The sequence below is a fragment of the Hylaeus anthracinus genome, unplaced genomic scaffold, assembly GCF_026225885.1.
Source record: "Hylaeus anthracinus isolate JK02 unplaced genomic scaffold, UHH_iyHylAnth1.0_haploid 27360, whole genome shotgun sequence".
In the NCBI taxonomy this organism is placed as follows: domain Eukaryota; kingdom Metazoa; phylum Arthropoda; class Insecta; order Hymenoptera; family Colletidae; genus Hylaeus; species Hylaeus anthracinus.
In genome coordinates this window covers 1-20,866 of record NW_026535165.1, presented here as the reverse complement: position 1 = coordinate 20,866, position 20,866 = coordinate 1, and the positions used below count along the sequence as shown (strand labels likewise).

Sequence of the window (20,866 nt, the reverse complement as noted above, 5' to 3'; positions counted from 1 at the left end):
ACTCGTTGCCCGTTTCGTTCGGCCGTGGAAGCTTTCAGGGTTCGATCGAGGGAGAATTTCCACGGTGCTGATGCGCCGTCTTGGACGACGGGGTGGCGAGACCTTCGACCCTCGTCTGGAACATAAAATTTTCTGCTCTTCTCGATCTCGGCGTCGAAAATAGGGGGTTTATAGTAAAAAGAAAACAAGTTGACCTTGAAAATGAGGTTCAAGGTCGAATCCGAGGTCACCGTTGGATTCCTCGTTAAAAGTTACCTAATGTGTGACCTTCGTATTTTTTTTTTTTTTTTTTTTTTTTACTAAACTCGCGAGATATCTAGGAGTTTCCACGCTTTTCCCCCACCCTGTTGTGTCAAAAATGTCGGAGATCCTTGAATGGGGTGGTTCGGGGGCTGATTTGAAACAACTTTTTCCTTGGCAAGAGTGTTGTCTGAGGTTTCGTTAAGGAGATATTAACAGAAAACTCCGACTCATAGTGTACTCTACGCTACCGTGGCCGTCTAGCGAGGAGCCTATGCTACTGCGGCTGACTAGCGCGTAGCCTATACTACTGCAGGTCGGGGTTTTTTGTTATTATCTCCTCAACAAAGTCTCGAACAACATTTTCGCTAAGAAAAAAGTTGTTTAGAATCATCTCCCGAAGCACTCCTTTCAACCTCTCTTGATCTTCAACAATTTTTGGAGGTACCTGTACATTGCCCACAAAAATTCTATCCAAAAGTTTGAAAACATTCGACCCGTCGTGGTAGGTTTATTGTCAAGAAATGAATAATTTCGTGGGTAAGCGGCCTGAATCTATTACCACTTAAACAGAACAGGAAGCTTACGAAAATGGAAAATCGACTTCAAAGAGCAACCTACATACTACTATTTATTTAGAACCTCGACAAAAGCCATTCATCGATCCCTCGGCGACAGTATCAACTCCCAAATCGTCATCGTCGCGTCATTCGACTCGCCGTCATTCCAAAACCTCGTCTCGCAATTTTTCTTTCGGCCCCGTCGCCTTCCCTCAGTCGCCATGGAAAAAGAGGGCGGTTTCACGCCAAGGCGGAACTTTTTTGCGGCTCCGCGATAAAACCCAACCCCCCCCGATTCCACCCTCGGGGCCGTTTTTTCTTGATTTAATCCAGGCTAATGCTATTCTTCATTCTTCTGGCTAAAGGCGCCTTTTTACCCGCCGCGAGCTAGTGCTCGACGAAACTCGCCCCTCGAGATTACGACCTCGCACCCCCTTCCCTACCCCCTGCCCATCCCTTCCCTTTCGTTCATTCTCACGGCGAGACGGCGGAGAGGCGGGAGGGGCGGGACGAGCAATCAGCGTTTTACAATTTGCCAGCCGTGGAGTAATAAATTAGGCGAATTTTATTCGCGCCCCGTATAACCGCGTTAAATATTTATGTTTGGGGCCGATAGCGACCAGGGCGAGCCACCCTACGCTCCTGACCATCCGCTGGACCGCGTGTTAAATGCCTCGTCACACCCGTTTCGTCTACGCGAGACTGTGGCACGCGACCCCCCCCCCCCCCCCCCCCTCAAACGAGGGGTTGCGAGAGGACGCGCGCCAGGGAAACGATGTTTCACTCTGGGAATTTCCCTTTTACGTTGCCGCGTCACTTTTTCCTAAATTGCTGGGTCATTTGAATTTGTCGATTATTCAACGCCGGGACACAATTGTTTTTTCTTTCCTTTTGCTCTGGTCGAAATAAAGAGCGTCTTATTCGAGTGATAATTATTTTCCAAACCCTCGTAACCAATAGAGTTGTCTCTGACAAGCTTAAAGAAAATGTGTGCTGCCATGCACAGCGTTTAAAAACGAATTTGATGGGAGTGGAATTGAAAGTCGAAATTGTAAAAAAATATTTCCTCTCCCCTAGAGTCAATAACACCTGCGTTTCGTGTAGCAGTTAGAAGCCGGTGGTCCGGCCTCCGGCGCGTTCTTAAATTCGAATCGATTATCGCGTATAAACGTATGCATGAAAAAACAGTTTGTACACGAGCGCGATGGGCACGTGGGGCGTTTTCATCGATATCGATTGACGCGCGGTCCCGTGTGTCAGTTCGTGCGACAGGAGTGGGATGAGCTCGTTCGAAGGGGGATGTCCAGGGATGATTCCGCGCGGGGTTGGCGTCCCCGACCCGACAGGGGGTTCGTTCTATATTTTATGGTGACCAACCCCCGCCGTGGGACGCTGCTAGCTGGGTATATCCATTGGCGATAAGGTGATAAGCTCGAATGTATTGGCTCCCATCAAATCGCGCGCTTTACTGCTCTACCCTATAAACGCCGCTCACCCTTTCCGCGGTTCGCAGCGTACTCGGAAAGAATATTTCTCGCCGTCCAAGGATACCGAAATTTCGGCCCACCGTTTCGACCACTGTTTTTCTTACTTTCTCGGATGGGAAATCGCGATGGAATATTTATTCGAAACCGAACTCCAGCGGGGCTCGATATCCATTCGTTTTTTAAACGGTGTAGTCGTTTTTAGATTTTTGGAGAAATATTGTTACGCGAAATTGGACCGCGGGGGGATATCGTAATCGATTCTTGTACGCGGTGGCACGAACACGGAAAAAAGATTATTGTTAACGCGTCGCGTTTATGAGCTATAGCGACGGCGTTTCATTTCACGTCCGTCTACGTAAATTTATTTGCGTAACGTATTTATTGCGCCGTAACAAAACACGATGCGATGAATCAACACGGGACCAAATGAAGCATGAACCGCGGAACGGCATTGCACGCGAGCGAAATGTTATTCGAAATATTCAGTTTGTTGGGTCAAATCGACACGTTTTGTTTGTACGCAGTTGAATCAATTTTTATTGTATCGTATAGGTTTAATGCGTTTCATTCGTTCATAGACGAAAGCACATTCGACCGTGGATAAAAGTACACACACACGCGATACTATAGTAAATGAAAATGGCGGAATGTAGCATCGGTGAAAATGTAGCATTCCGTTGTTCGCTTGAACGAAGCGAACATTTTATTTTTTCAAGTGCACATCGTTTCGAGCAACGCGTCTCCGAAAACGGAGTTCCGCCCGGTCCCAGAAAATACACATTCACACAGAAAGTATTCTAACCCTTTATTTACGGGCGGGATTTACAAATCCCCTCCATTTTCTCATGGTACTGTATTAATTATACGCTTCGAAAATGGTTGCGACTCTCAAGTTAGTTTTTAATTGTTGGATAGGGCCACAAGCTTTTTTTCTTGTAGAAGCTTGCTGGAGACAACTCTACAGGGTGTCCCAGAATTAGTGGAGGAGCCGGAAATAGGGGATAGCCGAGACGATTCCGAAGGCAAATTTCTTTTAATAGGATTCAAGAGGTTCGAAAATCATTGCCATGTCGAAATAAAATATTGGAAACTATGGTTTAATCCTTTCGGCCCTAGTGATATGTGGACATATACAGGGTGTCCGAGATTTTAAAAACTTTCCAGAAATTCGATAAATAAAGGGTCAACGAATTATAATGGTTGATATATTATCGGACAGATGAATATTACGAAAATATTAGCAACGTCCCGCTGACCTCGATGTCCCTGCCGGACTTCGCTCGTTATCGAAAGGCGTTTCCGTGATCTCCGTCCGTTCCCGGACTAACGAGTTTCCCTTCGGAAAGATTCATCGTTTCGGCGCGGATAACGCACGGAAAATTGAACCTCCGGACGGTGCAACGCGGCCGGGATAAAATTGCAGATAAATTACGCTTGAATTTCCATCATCGGACGGGAAAACGCGAGCGAGAGGAGCGGGGGGCGGGAGAGCGCGGGGGTTTAGAAGATGGAAAGGAAGAGCGAGAAAAGATAAAAAAGATGGCGAAGAAAGAGGTAAAGAGATATAAGGGGTTGCGTCTGGTTCGCCGTGAGGAACGCGAGGCGCCTTGAGAGCCAATAATAAGTAAGCCAGCCGCTCGTTAGGGGTTGGTTAAAAATACGAAGGAAGACTGTCCTCCTTTTCCGCGGCTCTCTGCCAGCCCTGCTCGGGTGTTTCTCCCGTGCCCGGAGAACCCTAAAAGTAAAGGGGAGCAGAAAAAGGAGAGCAGCGGAAAATAATGGCCGCTCGTAATCGACGGCTCTTTTTTAGCCTGGTTAAGACTCAAGGACGAACTCACACCTCGCTCGTTTGTACCAGGAGAACGCTGCACCCTCGTAAATAAGCCACTTAATCGAACGTACCGCCCCCCCTCCCCGGAGCGCCGCTGGAGGGCCAAACGCCTCGCACCGGAAAACGTCACGGGGGTTTCCTGTCGCGAATTATCCGCGATTTCCGCGCCGTTAAAGGGCGTAGTTTTCATCGGCCGAGGAGTCAGCGTTCTTTGGGAATTTATTCCGTGCCGAACGGTACGATCGGCTCGTTTGAGGTCATCCCATAAGCTCGTGCTGAAGACTGTGTCAATATTTAATAATAAAAAGCAGTAAAAATGTAATAGCGTCCATAGTTTAACGTGGATGAGATAGTTGGTACTTGGAATAATTATTGTTTCTTAAGAGAAGGCTAATGGGAAATGAAAAAGATTGAATTGCGAATTTCAGGCACTTAAAGAGAAAATATACAAAAGTTGTACATAATGTATGTTTCATTAATTATATAATGAATATAATATTAAGTATTTTCTATTATAATAATATAAATATAGAAAATATTTAATAGAAAAAAAGACTATCCCAGAATGGTGAGAAAATATTATAAAAAAAAGTGGAGAGATTACCTTCCTTTACAACACATAAATAGTATGTTTCACATATAAATTCGATTATCAGAAGTATAAGTGGCACGAACATTTAGTACGACCTAATATTATTTATATTTCATTTTGCAAAACCGCATACACCACCTGACCACGTTCACCATGCATCTGTTATATTATTCTCACACCAGAAATTCCTAAAATTCGCATTCCAAAAAAAAGACTACACGCACGGTTCTTCCAATATACCTCGACAAACCATTCGTCGTTTCTTCGAAATGAATTTCTACGAAATGAATTTCTACGAAATGAATTTCTTTCACGTTTTAATCGACGCCACATAACCGCAGAAAAAAAAAATTCGAACGATCTCTTCTCCGCCACCTTCGAATATATTCCCCGTCGGGTAAACACCCCAAGCGTACGCCTGCAACGTCGCCCCCGCGTACCGTGCCAAAATCCATACGCAAACGGTGAAAAGCACCGCGTCGCCCGCTAGATCTCCCGAGATTACCGAGATTACGTAATTGCTGGCGCGAGGCCAGATAATCGCGGCGATGGGTTCGATCGCGTCGCAAAAGAGATCTCGGTCGCGCGACAGTACGATTGATTAGGCATTAGCCTGTCGCTCCTTTAATCTTCTCGTTAGGGGCAGAAGCACGCCCTCTCATCCTCTGTTTGTGAGGTTCGTAGTCGAGGCTCGGGGAGAGAGAGATAGAGAGAGAGAGAGGGAGAGATAGAGGGAGAGGGAGAGATAGAGAGAGTGAGAGGACGGATTGCCAGCGGTATCTCGGTGGTGACTTAAAGTGGCCGTAATTAAAGATGGCCGTTCGAAGAGTGGGGGATTCGAGATCAAGAAAGGCTCGGGTTAGATTAAAGAGATGACCCGAAACGCAAACAAAAGCCTGAGTGTCTCGAATATTTTTTTTTTGTCCGGCATTCCTTTCCACCTTTTCCCGTTTCTTTTTTTCTTCTCTCCCCCCTCGTATTTTTCGTACCCGAAGCTCGTCTTTCTCCACCCGCATCGCGTGGCCCAGTTCGACGGACCGCACGCGGTCTCGGCTTCGATTATTCTTATTCGGCCGTCGTGCACGTGCGCAGACGGTGAAGCGGTGAAGCACGACCTCCTTCGCTCGACGGCTTTAAATTACCTTCATTAAGTGCTCGCGCGGTTTTTCTGCGCCCGGTGTCTGAGAAAGTCATTAAGATCGACTCGATATTGGGTTCCGTCGGCAAAGGTAAGCTTTTACCCGGCGGCTGTTAAGAGGGAATTGATTGTTAATAAAAGGGAAAAGAAACACCGTTTCCCGGGCTCTCCTTTTTTCTCCCTTTTACTCGCCCCGTCATCGACAGGACGTCGTTATCGGCGAGAACTCCTCGGAATAATCTCGATCGCGTAATGAAATTCTTGTTGCGCTCGCGGAGCGACGGGAAGAGTCGCCAGCAATGGTACAGTGCGCCTCGCGGACTCTCGAAATAAAAGGGAGTAAATGTACCTAAATGCATTTTAAAATACCTTGGGAATTTTTTTTCAAAAACCAACATGGTAATTTTGTTAGAGATTTTGGAATTAAATTTGCCGTGAAATATATGTTTTCAGCGAATTAACACGTTGGACGCCGCGTTACCCAATAATGGCTGACAGGACTTTTCGTTATGGAGCTACAAAAATTAATTCCGAATGTGGGACGCTAATGAAATTGAATCGCATAGGATTCGTGCACTCTAGAAATGCTAAATTAACTAATCTTCAAGGTATCGAGACGCAATTTTAATTTCGTTAAATTTTCCTGACATTCAGCTTGGCGTTTGTGAAAAACGCAATGGAAAAATAATAAAAGCTTCCGAAAGATATTCTACTCATGCCTTAAAGTGCTTTAGAACTTGTCTACAACACTTCCGGTGAGACATGCTCTATATTAAAAGAGACCTAGAAACACGAAGAAACCGATGACCAACAGAAAACACCGCTAATCGCAGGATTTTCGCGACAGCGTATTTCGGGACACCCCGAGCGCGCGTTTTTCTCTATTTTTTTCCCCCGTAGCGTAATTGAAAACGTCGACGCGGTACGTATTTCAAAGGTTGGCGGCCGGCCGCGATACAGCCCCGGAAATTTTCCTAGGCGGCGACAAAAGGTTTGTAATCGCCTCCATCTCCAAATTGGATTTTTCCAAGCGAGCTCTCACGGTCGACGAGTAAGTGCCGTGTTGAGCTAAGGATTTATAAGGGAAACCCCGTCCGCAATATTCGAGAACTTTCAGAACGACTTTACTTCTTAATAAGATTCAACGTTCCAAAATGAAATTCGAAGCTGTACGTACGACGAAAGTCGTTTAGTGGCAGCGCCCGCACTTCCAGACGAACTTTTCCGCGCGAAACTTTCAAAGCTTCCTGCGTTATTTTCCCTAACCCCCACCCGTTCTTCGTTTCCTTTTTGTCTCTGCCTCTTTATTTTCTTTTTTCCTTCTCTCTCTCTTCTTTTTTCTTTTTTTCTTTTTTAATGGTGTTTTAAGAAGAACGCTTCGCGAACTGACGCTGAATGCATTACGACGCTTTATGCAAAGTGTGCGCTCCTCTTTCGAGACGCGACACACATACTTCGACGGGGGGCCTTCGCCGGAAGCTTCTTCAAAATGTTTCCCTCGGCGTTGCGCGGACCTCCGAGCAGGAAGTCTCGTTTGAAGCGGCGTCTTCGAAAGGAACGAAGCTACGTATCGGAAGAGATTGCTCGATAAACATTGAGAGACGGTGTCGATTAGTCTTACCGTATTGGCTTTGAGAAAAATTTCGCGATAAAGAATCCAATACTAAAAGAAACATTTTTCTATGGCAGTGGGTGATCTTTAACCGGGCCTCTTCGGTAGGTTATCTTTGGTGTTTAAAAAAGTTGAGATATGAGATGAAATGGCCTCTGAAATAAATTATTTATTATTCAATGGCCAACAAAAATTTTGTCGATTGATAGTTGACACCATCCTTGTTATTGAAGAAAGTTATTGTAAATATGAAAAGTTATGACTGTGCCAAGTGCTTTGACACTTAAATTTAAGATTTTTCAAAAAGTGAACGTCTCACGAAAAAAAATTTCATATCAAAGAATTCAATGCCAAAAGAAACATTCTTCTATAATAGCAGGTGCTCCCAGCAGAGCCTTCCCAATAAGTCCTTTCTAGTATCAAATATACACACTTACTTCAAATACACACACACACCATGAAAAAGAATTTCATATCAAAGCATCGAATGCCAACAGAGCCATTCTTCTATAACAACAAATGTTCCCCATTAAGTCCTTTATACACACTTCACTAATTTATACAATTAAAATAATTTTGTCCAAAAAGGTAAGCCCTTTCTTTTCCGTTGGCGTCCCTCCCCCCGCGTCAGCTGGCAAGAGCATACTAACTTTGCACCCCGGTCTGAACAACTCGCGCGAGTCGGCCGGGGGTTCATTGTGTACCGCGTGTCCCCGTTTCCGCAATCGGTCCTCGCATTCGTCGCGTCCTGGAACGTGAAATTGACTTCTGTTCACGGCGGGGAAATGATTATCGACGGATCCCGATTCATCCGTCCAACGGGGAAACGCCGCAACGATCCCAATAATGTCGGAAGTTTCCCCGTCGTGGACTTCGAAGACCATCCGGTCCGCGGTTTTGCGACGAACTTGAGCGGATTCCGGATTCGGACGGCGTCCATAATTTGGAGTTTCGACGACGTTTCGGGGAGAAATTCGACCGGTGCTCCGGCGGTTACGTGCTGTACTTGTTACCCGATGAACATTTTCAAAACAATCCACGAATTCAATCGGGAGCACGTCCTCGATCCAGGGATAATGAGTTCTCCGTAGGATGGATATCAATTGAGGTAATTTTCCTGTTGTATTATTTCGTGGGCGTTATTTAACGCAGGATGAGAAAGTTATTTGGGGAATCCTTTGGTAGATGTGTAGGCCACTTGTTTCTATATACTTTCCTTCAGGTGGGGCTGTTTTGCGAATCTTGATCGATAGGGATAACTTCCTCTGGAACTTTTCATTGATTTTGGAAATTATTTCCAATTCTTAAAATGTTTAAGAGGTCTGAACGTAACGGTACGTTCTATTGATTTTAGAAATTATTTCAAACTTAGAGAAAATTTAAGAGGGTCAAAAATAATCGCTATGTCGAAGAGAAATAATCAAAAACATACAGTCAGTCCCATGAATATTCGTATTTTCCATGTCTATTAAAGAAATCTGTCTAAATAAAATGATAGGTTTAATATTTTTAAATAAATGATTCATTACAAATATGTACACGAGTAGACGTTACACTTGCATGTATTAATAATTCAATGTTTCTTTAAAAATATCAAAACTATCATTTAATTTAGACAGATTTCGTATATCGTTTACCCGTTCATAGCCAACCTTTGGTACAATTCATTTCTAAAAAAAGAATTTCAAATTCAAATAGAAAACAGTATAGATGCACCGAATAAAATGGAACAAGAAACTCGCGTATTTCCCCACCGCTGCAGAAATTTCTGTAACCTTTGGAAAGCCGCCCGTCCCCTGCAACGTTCAAGGACTCCCCTGTAGGCGGAACTTCAGCCTCGTATCCCGCGGAGGCGAAACGGTAGTAATTTTTCTCGCGCGGTACATGAATTTCACGGAAGTATTTCCATCGGCAATCGGCCGTGGCCGGTGGTCATTGAGCGGGATGGCGAAAATAAAGTACCGGGAAGACCCCGGCAGGGCGGTCTCGAGGAATCAGAGTTATCGACCTCGTGCGCCGCGGAAGGAAAATGAATGGAACAAACGCGGTCAGGCGAGGGGGGATAGAAGGAGAACCGGGGCAACGAGGAGGAAGTACAATCGAATGATTCTGGTTCGCTGATCAATTTTCTACGCTCGAACCTCTCCCGTCGGGTTATCCATCATGCGGCATTTGACCCTCGGTTTTCTTCGATTTTTCGTAACCTTCCGGGCACACCATTATTCCCCTCGTTTCTGCCCAGTCGCGGCTTTCCTTTCCCCTTTTTCGCCCTCGACTTGTCTCCCGTCGTCGTTCTTCTATACAGACACGTAAACGTGAATCGCATCGTACCATCGATCCTCTGGATCATTTCTTGAACGGTGATCGATCGCTTTGCATCATCGAAGCAAGGTTCCGACAACTAGGGATCTGTTTAGCGTATGTTTTCAGATGTACAGGCTGTCCGAATAATATTGAAGGACCTTGAGAAGAGTTTGGGAGGTGATTTGAAACAACTTTCTCCTTAGCGGAAATGTCGTCCGAGGAACTGTTGTGGAGATATCAACAGAAAACCCTGACCAATCGGAGCGCGAGTACGCCGGTGGAGTGGCCGCGGTGCGTAGGCTCCTTGCTAGACAACTGCGGTCCGTAGGCTCCTCGTTAGACGGCCGCGGTAGCGTAGGGTACGCTATCGGTCGGTGTTTTCCAATAATATCTCCTTAAGGAAGCCTCGGACGACATTTTCGCTATGGAAAAAGTTGTTTCAAATCACCCCACGAACCTCTTCCAAGGACCTCCAATATTTTTGGGACACTGTATTGCACCCGAATGCTCAGAAATTCCTCTCCGTATTCTGTCATTCTTCGTTCCTCTTCCAGCCTTCTACAGAAACCAATAATAACCAACAGAATCACAAGGCCTTCTTCTTTCTAACCAAACTTCGGCTCGCTCGTGACCTTCCTGGCCAAAATCGCCCAATTTCGATGCCCCCCCTCCCCCACCGGCGCGCAAATGAGAGCGCAGACGTCGGACGAAACGATTCGTAAACCGACGCGTGTATGTCTTTTCGGGATTAAGGCGGATCTCGAGGAAGTTTGAGGAAGAGATTAAACTTACCCGTAACTTCTGGCCCTCGTGTACCTTCGCGGCGACTCGCAACATCTTGGGAAACTCTGGGGCCGCAATTCTCCTTCTGCAATCAGAAAAGCCAAGACGTCACCCATTGCGCCGCGGTCCCGCGATGATTAAACGCTCTCCGCCGAGTTGCGCTACCATTTTTGAGATAGCCGCAACATTACTCCGGACGACGTAGGTTCCGCGATACAGAGAGAATAGATACGCGGCACGTTACCGCAGGACGTCAGGGGGTGGGGGGAGGAGGAGAGGGTCAGAGCGTACCGTAGTCTGCTAGGATTCGTCCTCGGGGACGTATTTGCCAACTTACGTCGCTCCTGGGGCCGATAGAGTTCACGGCGTACGTGGATGCAACGCGCGTGTAAAATCTCTACGACGCTGTATCCGGATCGCGTCGTTGAGCGCAACGATTTGTTTCGTGGAATTGGCGCCACCGCTACACCCGAGCTGGGACTTGCAATTGCCTTTATTGAATTATTCATTCGAACGGAAGATGTAGGAGGATAAAGCCGGGGATGGTTTTCGGTTCTCGGGGTTCCTTTAGGGAAGCTTCTGGTTCTTGTGCATGAATACCGTATTGCACTCGAATGGAAGGTGGAAGAGGATGAATCGTCGTAGGGATGGTTTTTGGTTCTTGGGGTTTGCGGAGGGAGGGCGTGACTCGTCAGTAAAACGTCCCATATACGATACGATCTCTCGTACGACTTGTCGTACGATTTGTCGTACAACGATCTCTGTAATTCTTATCAGAAATTTCTAGAAGCAACTTCAATCGATTCCTGACATTTCTGCGATAAAAATGATACCAAACACGTAATCGTGCTAATATCTTGCACCAAATGTGAAAGGTTGCATCGCGAACCGTTTCGTCGTACGACAGATTTTTGACATGCCCAACTTCCGACCGATACAACGCCACGCACCACAAGACAATGCAACTTTCATTTAAACGGTCAAAGGGACTCGTCGAAGTGATCGTCGTACATGTCGTACGACAAGTTGTACGACGGATCGTAGCGTGTATGATGCGTTCTAGACACTGGGATGTTTCGAGTTCGGTCGGGAACGGCTTATATTAACGAATAAGTGGGATATTTTCTGAGAATATGAGAGGTAAGGATACCACTCATTTTTATTATTTATGCTTTCTGAGAATTCTGTGAACAATTCGCTACCCTTATTTTCTAAACCATATTTCATTTTTGTTAAATAGAACCTCGATACTCGATCCTACGTTTAATTTTATTTACCATTGCACCACAGGATCATCTCACCACTCGAACCTCTTTCCCTCGCCCTTTTTTCTAACCCCTTTTAACCCTTAATCCAACGTTTAAAAACCACCGAAATTCTCGCGAAGAGTCGAAACGCGTGCACGCGAGACCACGTGGCGATCCCGTCTCGAAGTCGTCGAACGAGAGAAAGAGAGCCGAGAACGTGGATGACGCGGGGGACGAAGCGTCGAGGGGGCATAGGCGTCGCGACGCCGAGCAACACAACCACACCCTTCGAAGGACCCGCTGGATCGATAGGCACACTACCCTCCGTTAAAGCAGAAAGAGGAAAGTGGCGAGCGAGGGACGAAGAGAAGCCACGGGACAGAAAGGGAGCAGAGAAAGAGGATAAGACAAATTGCCAGAGATCTCACCGCGCTGCTTCTGCCGCTTTCTTTCCCTTCGCCCCACGCCGCCGTCGCCCTCCCCTCAACCCTCCCCCGGAGAACCAACCCCCGTTCGTTTTTTCAGCCAGTTACCTGCCATCGACAATCGACGTCGCGCGAAAACTTCTTCCGCGTCCTCGTCAGACACGCGCGGCCTTTTTCCGCGCGTATTTTCAATCTCGCGGCATATTGTTAAAGTAACGAGGTTACCGGAGCAAATTTACGGTAATGTCGTAATCGAGCGAGCCATACAGGAAGAGGGATACGAGTGCTCTTAATCGAGTTCCGACGGCGAAGACTCCCGGTTAAATTGATTTTACATTCGAGAAGAAAAAAAAAAAGATACGTAAACAACATTTCGAGTCGAGCTGTCGATCGCGAACGACCGATTATAATTCGCCTGTCGCGCGGTACTCTCTGTCCTTGACTCGAGTCCTCCACTAGCGGTCATCTCTGTAAATTAATAATCGCCAGGGGATGGGTTGCAAGAATTAACTGTCGCGTCGATGCCGAAAGTGTGGTCTGTATTTTTATCATAATCATCAAGAAACTTCGAAGGATCCAAAAGAATAATTTTTCAAGCCCGTGTAGTATCCCCTATTCAAAGAATCCATATGCAAGAAAAGAAACAAATGAAATTATTCAACTTAATTTTCATCTCATCGAAAAGCTCCTCTGATCACTCTCGGCTTCAAAATAAACACACATTTCGAAAACGTAAATCAACCCAGATTTTTCCGAAGGCTACTGATTGTAGTTCTAATAAGGTTAATACATTCGTCGTCAACGAGGACTTTTCAGCTCGAGGGCAATCCACTTTTCACCCTCTGGTAAAAGTTATGAGAGCGTGCAATTTCGCGGCGCGTTTTCGCGCCGGCCTTGTCATGTTCTTCGCGGCTTTCCACCTGTCCTCGTGGAGGAGGATTGTTCCACTGTCGACCAGGACGCGACACGCGACGCCACCGTTCATCAGGAGTCACGCGCCGCGGACAGACACCGACTGCGCCAGTTCCGAGAGGAAAGTAACTCTGGTGTTGAATTCGTAGGGGATGATTTCTATTGATTCCCAAGGCACGGGCCTGCTAGCCGGGTAGCCTTGTTAAAACACATTTTGCCAATGTCTCCACACGAAGAAATCGCGTGTAAAAATCTTTCCGATATTTCTCTCGATCTTCGCGATATTTCTTTCGATCGCGTTCCTGATGGGGGCGTATTACGCGTCGCAGGGTTAATTCGCGACTGCCTTTTCTCGGCCGAGGTTCGTTAGGCGCGTTGAATTATTCCGCGCATCGAAACGATTGGAGGCGATCGGTGGAAGCGGTCGCGACGTAGACGGCGATGAACGGCCGCTGGGAGGTAACGAGTTTTAAACGAATTGCGTTATTAGATAAAAATGGGGACAGGCGATCGTTATCGTCGAGAGATCAGGACGGGATCCCGTCGGACGTGATTTAACGACGGGGACGGATGTAATTGGAATTCGATATCTAAGAAAATTCTGTTCCAGACCAGTTGCCGTCCTAGTAATTTGTTCGATTCGATTACCGACCCCTTTCGACGTTGGAATTGAAAATTATATATCGTATTATTCCGCTGGTCGTCCTTTGATCGTCGTCGTATAAAAGAGTCCAAGTCTACGGTAAATGGAAATTTGTTAGGGGAGCGAACCAAATATTTTGTTACAGTGTGATTAACGCATGAGTGTTTTATATTAGGCGTAGAAATTAATTCTCTGTATTCGCATTCAATTATTCAGAAGTCTAGTGTAAATAGAAATATTTACCAAACGCCTGTTTGTTATATTCTCATATTTTATTTATCTGAAATGCGTGACTCTGGGACGATTGAAAGTTAGATGATCAGATGGCACAGGAACGCAGAATTATTTCTACACCTGATACGTATCGAAACTTCAAACTCGTCACTTTTTCATATAGACTCTTATTTTAAACAATCGAATTTTCAAGTGTCATTATTACTTGGATCCAAACGAAAATTGAGCCCATAATTATGAAAGTGGTCTAAATAAGTCAAAATAAAAAAAAAATGAGTTTAAATTAAATTAATTAATTGTATTTTTTGTTTTTTAAATAAATAAACGACTCGGACCACTTTCATAATTACGGGAACAATTCTCTCTACCCATCTCGTAAATATTCATACTCCGTGCTCTCTTTAATTGCAAGCACGGTTTCATAGTTCGAACGATATTCGAAACGGTCGAGTGCCGGATAAAAACACGACACGTATCGTTCGTAATAAGAAAGAGCAGCCGTCGTCGTCGTCGCGAACGAGAGGACGGCCATTCCCACGAAATCGTCGCGGTCGTGATCCTTCCGAACAACTTCTGAACTCGTTTCGAGTTGCCCGGGCGATTCTTTATTCTTTGTTTCCCGGGGCCGCTTTATATCCTTCGAGTCTGCGAAAAAATGGACGCGCGGGAATCTCGGCAATAACGAGCGGCCCTTAGTTACATCAGACAGCCCCGACGCTTTCCTAATTCCCCTTCAGACGTGAGAAAAATCGTCCCTGGGATGCGGGAGGCCCCTCTTCACGGGAAAAATTGCTCGGGAACTCGTTACACCCCGGAGCAATCGATTCGCGAACGATTCGTGCCGATCGATCAGCCGTCGTTGCTTGAAAGATCGAGATATTCACGAAAATGATCGACGCGCTCGTTGTTTCCTGTGAAAACGTTTTGGAAATTTCACGTACGTTTCAATTTGTTATAACGGACACGGTAATGTCTCGTTAGAGGTACAAATTTGTCCAGAAATATGATGGTAAAAGTTTTACAATAAACAAGTTAATAATAAGAAAGTTTCATCGTTGCATTACGTTGTTTCGCCGACGTGCCTCGGTGTTTTGGTTCCGTCTTCTTTATTCGCTGTCCTTGTCTCCGTTCGACGGGCGTCGTCAAACGTCAAAGAATATACGAACTCTGCGATAAACGCACAAGGTCAGTCTCAAGTTTGTGCGTTTTACGAGACATTACTATATTTTTGTTGCTTGGTATAAATTGGAATGGGACTTGTACGAAAATTCGATATCTAAGAAAGTTACTGATTATCTGGCACTAGACAGTTTGGAATATTGCTTCAATTCTTCGTTTACCGAATTTCTCAAAAGTTTTTAAAATCTAGCCGTCCATCTTGGTCATATATCTCAAAAGAAAAAGAGCTTATACTGTCATCTAACAATTATAAAGGAATTCGAAAGTCGCAACAGGTTTCAAAGCATTCAATTAATTTGACGGGAATTACAAGTCCCGCCAGTGAATAAAGACTTAAACTTTGATAAAAATTCCTCGAATATTTATTTAATCTTCTTTCTTTTTAATAAAAGTATTTTCACATATTATTCTCTTCTACATCTTTCCAGCTTGCTAAATAGTAGTACTCTATTTTTTTTCTCAACAAACCATCCTTTAAATCGTAGACTTACGGCCGATGAATACTCCCGGTGTCTGTTCGAGGATCGTTAGAAATGATCCCCGCTTTTTCAGGCTCGGGAAGCCGCGCAAGAACCCGCGCGGCGTCGCCATAAGTTTTCCTGGAGAATAAATCAGTGACGCGGCGCGAAGAGAATGGGAGCGGAGTGTCTCGGAGTCCTCGAGTCTTCCCTCAATTTCTCGCGGGAAAACTTTTTAATATTTTTGCGTGTCATATCCACCCCTCCCCTCCTGGCGGTGCTCCCAGATTTTATGGCACGTAAACGGTTCATGTACAGGGTGTATCGCGCGGCGTGACCCACTTCGGGGCTGAACTGGGAACGCGAGAACAATGGAGAGGGCTCGTACGAGCCTGCGTCCCGTTTGAGGGCTTTCCAGAGTTATTATTTTTTTTTTTTCGCTCCGACAATTCCCAATTACGAGCCGAGCTGTAATCGATTTTGGTGAACTGGTTAGATAGAGTGCTCTGCGGTTTCTTGTTATTAGATTACGGATTGTACGCGTTATGTAAAGTAATGTAATAAATATATGGTGAACGTAACCAAAAGGTACGAGAGCTTATGGAAAATATCGATATCGTTGTAATAATTGTAGAATATATTCAAGATACTTTATGTAGATTTTATGTATTACATTTTATTTCGAATACAAATTTAATACCTCCATCAGCATCATCCTTGTAAAAGCGACTTTTAAACACCTTATGGAAAACAGGGATGCTTTCAACTTAACAAGCTTCGAAATAAAAATAAAAAAAAAACATTTTCTCAAAATTACACCCAACCATAAAAATTCTCCTGAATTCGAGTAAAACGTTTCTATTGAAATTTTTCACTGTGTCTGAATTCTTTAATAAAAGTTTTATTCCTCCATCGTCGCCACCCTTATGACAGACGATCTTTGAAGTTACTGTAACGGAAAACAGGGATGTCCACGATCCAACAATCTTTTCAATCAAAATAAAATTACTCCACCATAAAAATTCCCCCGAATTAGACTGACATATTCCTATTAAAATTCTTCCAGGTACTTTGATCGATCGTCGTTGGTCCCACATGTCGGTAGGCCTGCGTCTATGTATAGAGGAAGCCACGTCGACGGCGAGGATTAAGGGCGCGTTTAAGGGCTGTTTACGGTTTTGCGGACGGCCAGCCATAAGCCCGCGCGCGTACCGCCGCTGTGCCTCGGAATTTCGGATGGTGGTTTATGGATAACGGGAAATCGGGATGTGGGCCCGCCGAGGGAAACAAGATAAACGCTCGTTGTTTGTGCTGGCTGGATTGCTTAAGAGGGAGCAATTCGAGGAGCCAGGTCTGCCGGTGCACGCGGTAATGCACGGGTAAGTCATTGTAATAAGCTTTGTCTACACGCTGCTCGAGCCGGAGATTCGATGCGTAATAGGATTTCGTTGCGTGTTAATTCGACGTTCCTGGCTTAATTGAGACCGAACGCCCGATGGATGAAAGATTAATTTGATTATCGAACTTCCGACGATCCGGGGGGATCACTTTAACGCTATGCCTCATCTGTATCGCTCTCGCGAAATTGATACCTTCCAGAGCAACGCCACTTTCGATCCCGGGGATTTCGGGGATCTTCTCTAATTTAGTATCATTTCATTCATAATTCGTTTCATTCCATTTTCGTTAAAAAAGGCATCGCGAAGTACCCGTGAAAATCGCAACTTGTTCGTTTCTCCAAGAAACGTATACAGGGTGTCCAGAAACTCGGAGACGGAAATGGGGGGTAGCTAAGACGATTCTGAACAAATATTTCCTTTGCGAAAATGTCGTACAGTGCTTGGTTTTTGAATTATTAACGAAAAACCACGGACCAATCACAGCGCTCAACTATAACGCGCGCTCAGCTGACTACCCCGCGGCGTAGCCAATCCTGGCTCGAGTCTATCCTTTCGCGGTTGAGCGCGCGTTACTCAGGCACTATGATTGGTCGCTGGTTTTTCATTAATAATTCAAAAACGAAGCATCATACGACATTTTCGCAAAGGAAATTCTGCTTCAGAATCGTCTCAGCTACCCCCCATTTCCAGCTCCTGCAAGAGTTTTGGGACACCCTGTGTACAGCAACCGATATCTCGTTGTTATCTTTCACGTATCAACCAGAAGCGCAGCCGCGCGTAATTAACGCGAGCGTTCAGTCACATGTAAAGCAGCTGCGGTATTTGCAACAATTTCCTCCGTCGTCTAGCGTTGTTAACGCGCACGTGTTTTCAATGTACACGTCGTCTCGCGTCTTAGTGGTTCGTTAAGCGCGAAAACTTATAATTTCCACGCGTCTCGTGGAGCAGCTGCGCACACATCTCCAGGGCAGGGTACGTCATTGTTTGCGACGCTCGACGACTGTATAGTAACAAGCTCCGTGTCTGGATTGTTTACCGTGAAAGCAAAGAAAGCGTCCATTAATGGCGCGCGCCGGTTTGGGAAAATACCGCGGCGGATTCGGCCGAACAAAAATTCTACGTGTTTGTAAATACGACGGACGTCCCTTGTAACGAGGTATCGGAGTGGAAGGCTCGTTGTCCGATAAAAAAAAAGAGCGTTTTCAAGTCTTGGGTGTAACCGTCTCGATGGTCGAGCGCTTCGAGGATCAACGTCGGTCAATAATTGGTGTTTGGATAACTCGTTTCCTTGCTGTGTTTCTTTTATCGAAAGTGAGAGGGCGGGGACTGTTAGGAACTGAAATAGATTCGCGTTTTGTTTTAGGTATTCTACTTTTTTTAAGAAATTCAAAGCTAAGGTTAGTTCAAGGACTTCATTGAAACTTTAAATTTCACTTACTACGGTCGGTGCAAGAGGTATACGTACAGCAACCAATTTCAAAATAAAATTAATAAGACGAGAAACACGAGGTCAACATTAAACATAATAAACTTACGCAAATTCTACTCTAAGAATATTCAGGAACGTTGGTTAATTATTTCGTCCCTTAAAATTTATTAACAAAATAAATATATGAAGTTTTATTTTGAATTGCTTCCTGTACGAATTGAAATATTTTATTTTCATGTTATCTTACTTGAATAAATAATAATTATTACTCTCGTTCCATTTCTCTTGTTCCTCTTGTTCCATTTACGAACGTCCAACCCACGTTATTTCGCGGAATTAGAAGTGCAATAAGGTCTGAAAAAATCTCTGAAAAATCAAAGCGAGCCTCCGGTCCGTAAAGATTGAGAAACCCTGACCTGGTCCATTACTTCGACACGAGATCCACGTCGGTTCGAGAGTTTATCGACGATCGTAAAGGGAGTTTGGGGAGAGAGGGGAGGGGCGATAGAAAATGCCCTCGAGTACCGAAAGACGGTCATCTGCTCGCGAATACTTAAGAAATGCGAGCAGCAATATGCGCGGGGGCGTTTCATGTTTGCGCGTGGATGTTCCATGGTATCAATGCCGAACGATATGCTTTCCGTCTGTTGTGCGACCGAGGAATGTGGAACGGGGTGGGCCGCGATCCTGAGAGATTGAGTTAAGTTCAACATAGAGCAGTATTAAACACGCATATCTTGCGCCTCGCGTCGGAAGTCTGCGGTTGGGAACAAGCTATTAACGTTATGAGACGCTCGTCGTCTCGGCTGGCGGCTTCTCGGTCTCGCTTGGAAATTTCTGGGACCGCACTTGACTCCTCCGTGTCTTCCGTGAGCTGATAATCTTGTATTTATCGCATTCTTTATTAAGTTACCAAACCCACTTTGATGAACGAACATTGAGAGCTTCGAAGCGAACACCTCTCTTCCAGAGAAGTAAGGAAAGTAAAGAGTTGCGTGTAAAATATTTTTCAGGTGGAGCGATTAAGAAAAACAAGTAAGGCTGACCTCCACATGACCTTGGGGGTTATCGCGACTATGCTACCTCACGGGAACGTAGAATTTTCTGCTCTTTCCGAATCCGAGGTCAAAAATATGGGTTTCTATTTAAAATATCAAAGTTGACCTTTAAATGACTTTGAACGTGACTTCCAAGGTCAAAGGCAAAGTCACGAGAACGTATCTCCCTCGAAATAAACTTCTATGGTTACCGAGAAATTCTACTGGGGAATTTAAAATGGTCCACCCTGTATATGTGTAATTGAACCTATCAAATGAAGAAAGTGTGTGCCGAGCACTTCGGCCGTAAAAAAATCACGGAACGTCGCCAATCGAGAGCTGCGTCGATGCGCGTTCGTCTCGAAAAAGGTCAACGAACAGCCCTGCCGCGCGTCGCAGCATAATCCGAAGTTTTCCGACATAATACGCAATAACAAAGGAGTTACGTAGCACCCACGGAATGGCGGAATCAGATTTTCCCTCGGACTCGGGGCGTAGATTGAACCCATAACGAGCAGGACGTGGTGTATTAAGCTCGCCGAGGACCAAATCCCTTAAGCCAATTTACGTAGCTAACTCGGCTCGCAACCTTATCCTCTCGCCTATCCAGCGATAGGTAACGGTGAAAGAACGCGGCAAGTATTAAGGGCCCTTCCAGCGGCTCTTTCCCGTATTTCCGCGGCGCGAACAACAGCCGCGGGGCTCGTCGGGGAAGTTTTCATCCCTCCCCGACGACGCGCCTTATTAAGAATTGGAAGCGGAGAGAAAAAAAAAAAAAAAACTTCCCCGAAAGGATCCCACCGTCTAACGATCGCGGGATCGGTCATCAATCTTCCCGGATGGTTGCGAGCCCGGCGGAGCCAGCGTTCCACTTGCTCGTTTCGGTCTTGACTCGATGGGTCTTCGTTGAAATCGTAACTACCTCGGGGAAGGGAAAACTTTCTTCGCGCGAGACTCTTCCGATGCGGGTTCCCGCGGTGCGATTCAGGATACGCCCGAGGAGCAGCGTGTCAGCAAACTCGTCTCTATTTTAACACGAAAGTGTTTTATAGATAAGCGGGGTATTGGTGAACAGTGTGACGCTAAAGTGTGACGAAAAAGTGTAAAGGAAAAGCATTACGCTACGAGTCACGTCTATTCTCTCGGATCTCTTTCTCTTTCACTCTCTGTTCTTTTATAACCGACTTCGAAAGGGAGGAGGATACTCAATTCGACACGTATATTTTTTTTTTCTACGTTCGACGCTCGACTCGAGCCAAACGTAAACACGGAATAGACGTTATAACAAATCTTCTACCAGAAGAAACCAATGAATCTCCTCTTTGCACACCAGTAGAGCGGTGCACACAGCTCGA

At 45.4% G+C, this 20,866-nt stretch overlaps 1 long non-coding RNA gene across 1 annotated transcript in view; it reads left to right on the top strand.

Moving 5' to 3' along the window:
- Window positions 1-17,074, top strand: part of LOC128893336 (uncharacterized) — a 75,277-nt gene extending 58,203 nt beyond the window's left edge. The window contains exon 3 of the long non-coding RNA XR_008461308.1: window positions 16,712-17,074. This is a non-coding gene — a long non-coding RNA (uncharacterized LOC128893336). The remainder of the gene's footprint in view (window positions 1-16,711) is intronic.
- The last annotated feature ends 3,792 nt before the right edge of the window (window positions 17,075-20,866 follow it).